This window comes from Dipodomys merriami, unplaced genomic scaffold (genome assembly GCF_024711535.1).
Source record: "Dipodomys merriami isolate MVZ:Mamm:240054 unplaced genomic scaffold, mDipMer1.0.p SCAF_764, whole genome shotgun sequence".
In the NCBI taxonomy this organism is placed as follows: Eukaryota; Metazoa; Chordata; class Mammalia; order Rodentia; family Heteromyidae; genus Dipodomys; species Dipodomys merriami.
In genome coordinates this window covers 239,124-246,848 of record NW_027206362.1, presented here as the reverse complement: position 1 = coordinate 246,848, position 7,725 = coordinate 239,124, and the positions used below count along the sequence as shown (strand labels likewise).

Below are 7,725 nucleotides of genomic sequence, written 5' to 3'. Positions count from 1 at the left end.
ATAAATGTCACCTAGACAGGAATTTAACATTCATGTAGAAATAAAATTTCCACAACTTAAACTAGATGAGAGGGGTCATTCCCTCGTGTATTGTGTGGTGTGAATTTTACCACAGTTCTGAATCCTTCCACCTAAAACCGAGTCATGTGCAATAATTTATTATTTGATGTTAAGATGAGTGTTAAGTGTAGAATACACTTTGAATTATTACATTAATTCACAGAAATAAAATAATAATGATAAATTATTTGTATAAATTCTAATGTTTCTCAGTTTTACAATTCATGAAATATATCATTAAAATTAGTTTAACTTTCTTCTTTTCTATAGCTGCTAAAATTAAAATTATATATTAAACATTCAATATTAAGAAATCAAAAATAAATACCATTACAAAAATGATATATTATTTAACTGTGATTTGAATTATAGTGCTAACAAATTGTGATGTAAACAACATTTAATAGAATTATGGGTAATACTTTTTAAACTTACCAGCTTGTTATGTGATACCTAATTGTGTCATTTGTTATTCTTGGTCCAAGTCATCCCTTCAACTTGCTTAATTTTCTATTTTATCTATATTGGTTTGCTAATTGTGCATTTTGTTTTCCCTTTTTAATTACTGACATGAGGCTGAAAATCTGTGTGCTAGTTTATTCCTTCCTATGTAAAAGTAAAATTTCTGGTCTCCACAGCTGTTTTACTGCACTGTACTACAGTATTTCCCCCTTTCTTATCTCCTTTATTGCTGCTCTCATATATTTTATTTTTTATTTAAATTCTATTGTTAAAGTAAAGTACAGAGGGGTTATACTTACACAAGTAAGGCAAGGAATTCATTTCTTTTCTAACTTGTTACCCCTTCTCCAATTTTTTACCTTCTTCCCTCCCAACGCCCCCCCCCCAAGATTATTTCCAACATATTGTCTTGTGAGTATGACAGTTGCATAGGTTACTCATTTGACCTTTGTCTCACCATTTTGTTTTTTCTCTTTCCATTCCCAAGTTCAAATCAACATATTTACAATACCCAGGGCATCAGATTAAAATACAGTGACTTCAGGCGATAAACCATAGGTGGGGAAAACACAAAAGGATAAAAACAAATCACGTAGTACATTAAGAACAACAAAAAGTTGTTCTTATAGAGTCATATGTACATAGCTATTGAGCTATTCTGCTCAACTATTAATATTATCCTTGATGTACACAATACTGTTCCCATATTACCCAGTAATCCCACTTCTGGGCATTTACCCTAGTGACCACAAACAAGGCCACTCTAAAGCTACCAGCCCAATTATGTTTATCACAGTAGTATTTACCCTAGTTAAGATATGGAATCAACCCAGATGCCCCTCAGTAGATGAATGGATCAAGAAAGGGAAACACACACCACACACACACACACACACACACACACACACACACACACACACACACACACACACACACAACAGAGAGATATACGTACATGTAATACTATGCTTTCATCAGAAAGAAAGGTACCATCTCATTTTTAAGGAAATGGAAGAACTTGGAAAAAATCATATTAAGTGAAGTAAACTAAACAAAGAAACATAGGTCCCGTGGTTTCCTTTATTTGCAATAATTAGTTTACACCAAGGATAATATCATGTATTTTAATTTGACATTTTGTTCTATATTGAGCATGCAACATTATGTTCATCTTATCCATTACTGAGGGAAGCACAACAAAAAGAGCAACCCCTACTCATAAGAACAACTCCTACTTACTTAGCTTCATTCATTTCTTTTTTTAGTTGTGAAAATACTGTACAGAGGGATTACAATTACACATGCAAGATAATGAGTACATTTCTTAACAAGATTGTAGCCTCCTCCTTTGTTTCCCCTTCCCACCCCTTCCCATCTTCCCTCCGCCCCCCACCCAATCCTACCCACTTGCCCCCACCACTAAAGTTGTAAAGTTCGTTTTTGACATAACGACTTGTACATTTCATTGTTGCAATGGGTCCACCTGTATCCCTATTTAAACGATTTGTTTTTCCCCTACCCCTCCACAAATTATACCGACATCAAATACAGTGAAAGCAGGGGTTATACTGTGGGGAAGGGACATACAAACAACAATGAAATAGTCTTATAAATGTGTTAGAAACAATCGCATGAAAGAAAAAAAAAGAATACATATCTTAGGGTTCATTTCCCTAACATAACCTTATCTGACCTTTTCTGCTTGACTCAGACATATACTAGATATTGCAAATCAGGGAAACCATGTAAGGCCAGTGTTGTCTCCTGTATCCTCATGTTGTACATTACAACTCTATACTGATTCATTCTGTATATCTACTATCTTCAACATTGTGACCTAAATGTCCCAACAATTCCACGTTGCTTTACTTGTTAAAAATTTCTCTCTTAATTTTTGATGTTGGTTTGTGTGTGTGTGTGTGTGTGTGTGTGTGTGTGTGTTTACAAAGATCAGCAGACTACATTTTTCTTCATTTCGAATACATCTTTCAGCCGGGAGCTGGTGGCTCACGCCTGTAATCCTAGCTACTCAGGAGGCTGAGATCTGAGGATCGCGGTTCAAAGCCAGCAGAGGCAGGAGAGACCGTGAGACTCCTATCTCCAATAAACCACCAGAAAACCGGAAGTGGCGCTGTAGCTCAAGTGGTAGAGCGCTCGCCTTGAGCTGAAGAGCTGGGACAGCGCCCAGGCCCAGAGTTCAAGCCCCACGACAGACAAAAAAAAAAAAAAAAAAAAAAAAAGAATACATCTTTCAGGTCATTGTAAGTTGTCGCTAATGGGAGAAGTCGCTTGCTATTTTAAGGATGAAACAGAAAAAGATATTTGTGCATGTACCACAGTTGCTTTATTAGTCTGTAGTTGAACACTGAACTTCGATTTATATCTTGGCTGTTGTTGTGAATGATGATTACAATGAACTGCACATATATTTAAGTTACAAATAGAGAAATAATCACTTGATTGTTGGGGCAGATTATATTTCAACTTTGGAGTTCTTTAGAAAGCTGCATATTACTTTCTACAAGGAGAATACTAACCTGCATTTTGTTGAAGAGTGTAGAAAATTTCCTTTTCTCCACACTCTCAGCATTATTACCTTTGTTAAAAGGTAATAAAGGGCAGGTTTTTATTCTTTTCAGTACTCCAGACTGGCCTTAGACTTAAATCCAACCTCCTAAATGCTTGGAGTTAAAAGCCTTTACCACCACACCTGATTCCTTTGATTTTTTTTGATAAAAGTTACTGTTAGGTTTTTAAAATGAGGTAGCTGAGTAAGAACAGCACCACGCACGCAGTATTCAGGTACTGGGTAGGTTTATTCAGTAGACCTGCTGGGACCAGGCAAGGTTGGCACTCCACGTGGCTGGGAAAGGCCTGGGAAAGAGAGGGAGCTGGGAAAGAGAGAGGAAAGAGCTAGAAAAGAGTTAGAAAAAAGCAGAGAGAGCTAGAAAAGAACAGAGAGAGAGAGCAGAGAGAGAGAATAGTGAGAGAGCAGAGAGAGCTAGAAAAGAACAGAGAGAGAGAGGACAGAGAAGAGAGCTGAGAAAGAGCTAGAAAAGCAGAGAGAGCTTCTGGGCCTGGGCTAGGCCTTATCTAGGGTATGGGCAGAGAAAGGTGTGGGCACATCAAATTCAGATGTGACCTCTTCCAGGTGTCCCAGTTGCCAAACGCAGATACAAGGTGGAGACTTTGCTGTGAGGAGGGTGGAGTCTGCTCGCCATCCAGGAACGGACCTTACAGTTACAATAATTATGAAGTAGTATCATAGTAATTTTGAAATACATTTCTGTAATGACTTCTGCTCAAAAAGAATTAAACCAGCATAGAAGTGGTATTAAATAACTTTGTAAACCCACTGGAAATTTTCAGGGCATTAAGGAGAACATGTCTATTCAGAACTTTTGTACACTTTTAATCAAGTTTCTTGTTAATATCATCTTTAATCTTTCAATACAAAATCAATAATTAATTCAAGATATTAGAAAGCAACAATATTAAGCAACTCCTAACATTTTCAATTTTAAATAACATGATATTGCTTAATCATTTTCTGTTTATGCTTGAGACTATATAACTCACTTTAGTCAGAACTTTTATAAGGCTGTATGCATTTTATTTATTTCACAATGATTGTTTTTTCCAAAGACTGCGTGTCTAATTTCCTTGTTTTCTTTCAGTCTCAAGTAGTTCAGATTTCAAATGAAGAATAAATGGACAGAAGCAAACAAAAAATAATATACTTCCCCTCATCTGATGATGCCTTTACAAGAATGAGGAAAGTGTTCATCCAAGAACCGATGATAGGACATCGAAAAGAGAATCCATTCTTTTAGGTCTTTCTTAACTTTGCAATGTACCTTAAATAATGTAAAACACAAAATAATGTTCAGATACTTTGAAGTTTTATCAGTTTTGCACATTTTCATATGAACTTCACCCAGTCTACAACATTCCTTCATTATTTTGTCCCTGATATTTTTACACGATCAAGACATAAGATAACCAGTTTGATTTACAGCATGAGAAATAATCCACCTGGCTTCCTTGGAAGAAGAGTATGGTCAATAGATAACATTACTTCTGTTTGCTCACTATATGCAATGGTTTCTGTAATACTTATCACATTCTTTTTAGTATTTAAAAAAAAAAAAACTGCTGGCTAAACTCAAAACTCATTCATGGAAGTTTATGTTAAGTATTTCACAAGTTTTATTTTCCTTAATTCTTAAGATAATATTTTCTATAATGCTAATGTTATCACCATTTTAGTGTTGGGAAAAATTGTAATTAAAGGCAGTAAGTGCATGGCCCAAACACGCACTGTGAGGAAGAAAATGAGTCAAAGTTTCCAAAAGTCTTTCAGCAATAAACAAAAGGTAGGTAAAATCTCTCCATTCTCTTACACTCTCAATTCAATATTCATATTGTCCAAGAAATAATACCATAGCAATTATTGCCCATGGTGATTGTTTTCTGTTACATTTTGTCTTCAACACAGACTATGTAGGTGACATTGGGTTATCATGCACAGAGCTGAGCTTATAAGAAAGACAAATATATTCTGTCCCATTTTTCCAGGTTCCAATTTATAAAGTACTAAACTTTTAGATATCATCACTTACTTTCTTAAGAATCCAAAAAAACGAAAAAAAAATTCACAAATAATCACTCCAAAATGCTTTAAAAGTAGGAGATGATGGGGCTGGGAAGTTGGCTCAGTGGTAGAGCGCTTGCCTTGCATGCCTGAAGCCCTGGGTTCGATTCCTCAGCACCACATAAGCAAAAAGGAAAAAGCCAGAAGTGGCACTGTGGCTCAAGTGGTAGGGTACTAGCCTTGAGCTGAAGAGCTGAGGGACAGTGCTCAGGCCCAGAGTTCAGGCCCCACAACTGGACCAAAAAAAAAAAAAAAAGTAGGAGATGATAAAACAGGCCCCTGTGAAGTAAACTTTCTTCTACTTTTAAAATTACTCTGAAAGCCTTGTGCTGGTTGGTCACACCTGTAATCATAACTACTCGGCATATTTACTCAGGAGCCAGAGATCTGTGGATAGCAGTGGAAGCCAATCAGGGCAAAATAAATTCATGAGATTATTTTTTCAAAAATTTCAATGAGTTAGCAAAGGGCCAGGAATGGAGATGTAGCTCATATAGTAGCTCACCAATCTAGAGAGGAAAGGCCTAGCAAGACTTTGAAGCCCTTTTTTCAAACTGTGAGCACACCAACATACATGGAAGTGCATGAGAACATGTGCACGTGCACACACACACATTCATTCAAAATACCTTGATATCAGTTTTTTGCATTAATTTCTTTGTTAGCCATATTGTATGAGTAAAATAAAGGAAATAAACTCTCCCATCTCAGAACATTTTCATACTTTTTTATTTTAAAAATACTGTACAGAGAGGTCACATTTACATGAGCATGTAATGAGTACATTTCTTAAAAAGGATTGTTACCTCCTCCTTTATTTTCCCTCTACCATCACTTCCCTCCAACCTCTACAAGTAAACTCCCCTCCCCTCTTCCCCTGCCTAAATTGTAAAGTTCATTTTCCACCATAGTTTCTTGTGCATCTCATTGTTACAATGGGTCAACCTGAATCCCTACTTAAGCATTTTTTTTTCCTTCCTCTTCACAAATTAGAGGAGCGTATATACAAGAGGTGGGCACACCAAATTCAAATACAGTGAAAACAGGGGTTATAGCATGAGGGAGGAACATATAAAGAAACAAAAAAACACAGAGACTGTTATAAGTACGTTCGAAACAATAGTAAGAAAAAAAAAACTTGTGTTCCTATTTGGGCGTTCATTTCCCTTAACATCACCTTATCTGGTCATATGTGCATAGATTTTGACCTTTTCTGCTTATCCCAAACATATATTAGTTATTAAAATTAGAGAAACCCTGGGACCTATGTTTCTTTGGACCTGGCTTACTTCACTTAATTTTTTTCCAAGTCTTTCCATTTTCTAACAAATTGGGCGATGCCATTCTTTCTTATGGAGGCATAGAATTTCATTGGTACAAATAGCACATTTTCTTGATCTATTTATCTGATGAGGGGCATCGGGGTTGGTTCTATATCTTAGCTATCTTAAACAATGCTGCAATAAATGTAATTGTGCTGATAGTTTTAGTACCGTCTTGTTTGTGATATTTTGGGTAAATGCCCAAAAGTGGGATTCCTATGTCATAAGGGAGTTCTATGTGGAGTCTTTTGAGGAACCTCCATACTACTTTCCAAAGTGGTTGAACAACTTTACACTCCCACCAAGAGTGCAGTACAGTTCCCTTGTGGCCACATCCCCTCCAACATCTGTTGTTGTAAAAGTATGGAATGGTACAGGAATTTGCCTATCATTCTTGTGCAGGGGCCATTCAAATCTTCTCTGTATTGTTCTAATGTTAGAGTACGCCATGCTGAATGGAGCATAGAACATGTTTTATATATAAAGTGTAATTGATTTTCTTAAACTAGACAATTCAACAAAAAGTAAGTATAAAAGAATTTTCATGAAATTTAAAGCCATGTACTTCTTACATAAGCACACATTTAAGAATAAAGTCAAGATTGACATGTCAAAAACAAAATAATTACAGATATTTGTTGTTCAAGAGATGTGTAGGAGGAGGAATTCAATTATTCTATACAAGGCTCCTGTCATAATGAACACTGCAGCAAGTGTTAAGTTTTGTTAAAAGTTTTAATGGTTTAAATATATTTAATTTGGGGAATTTGCTTATATATATATATATAATTTGGATTTATCTCATATTATGATAAAAAACTGTTTGAATAATTGATTTATAATATATCCTAGTTTCATATACCAAATTACACTCAGAAAATGGGATATAACAATTAACTAAAGTAAGTCCTGGCAGAAAAAAATGGCACCCCTATACTATGTGACACCGAGTTCTGAGATATTTCCTTATGCCTCCATTTAATGAATGTGATTGTTTAAATGTTTCATAAGTACTAATTAAAATTGTTCAGTGTATTATAATCTAATTGTTTACAATTTTATCCGAGAATCATTTAAGAACTTCCCATTCAATCATGACATCACATTCCATTGGTATTCATATGGTAAGGAATGAGTTTCTTAGGATCTCCTGCCATTTGGAGATGGCAGGACCAGGATTCGAACTGTGGGCTCCAGCTCCCTCCACTTCAACCCGAGGATAGGGAC

At 35.8% G+C, this 7,725-nt stretch overlaps 1 non-coding gene across 1 annotated transcript; it reads right to left on the bottom strand.

Annotated features, from left to right (window-relative positions):
- Nucleotides 1-6,855: 6,855 nt before the first annotated feature.
- On the bottom strand, nucleotides 6,856-6,958 carry LOC138818468 (U6 spliceosomal RNA). The gene has a single exon (XR_011369148.1). It is a non-coding gene; the product is annotated as a U6 spliceosomal RNA (small nuclear RNA).
- Between the last annotated feature and the right edge of the window lie 767 nt (nucleotides 6,959-7,725).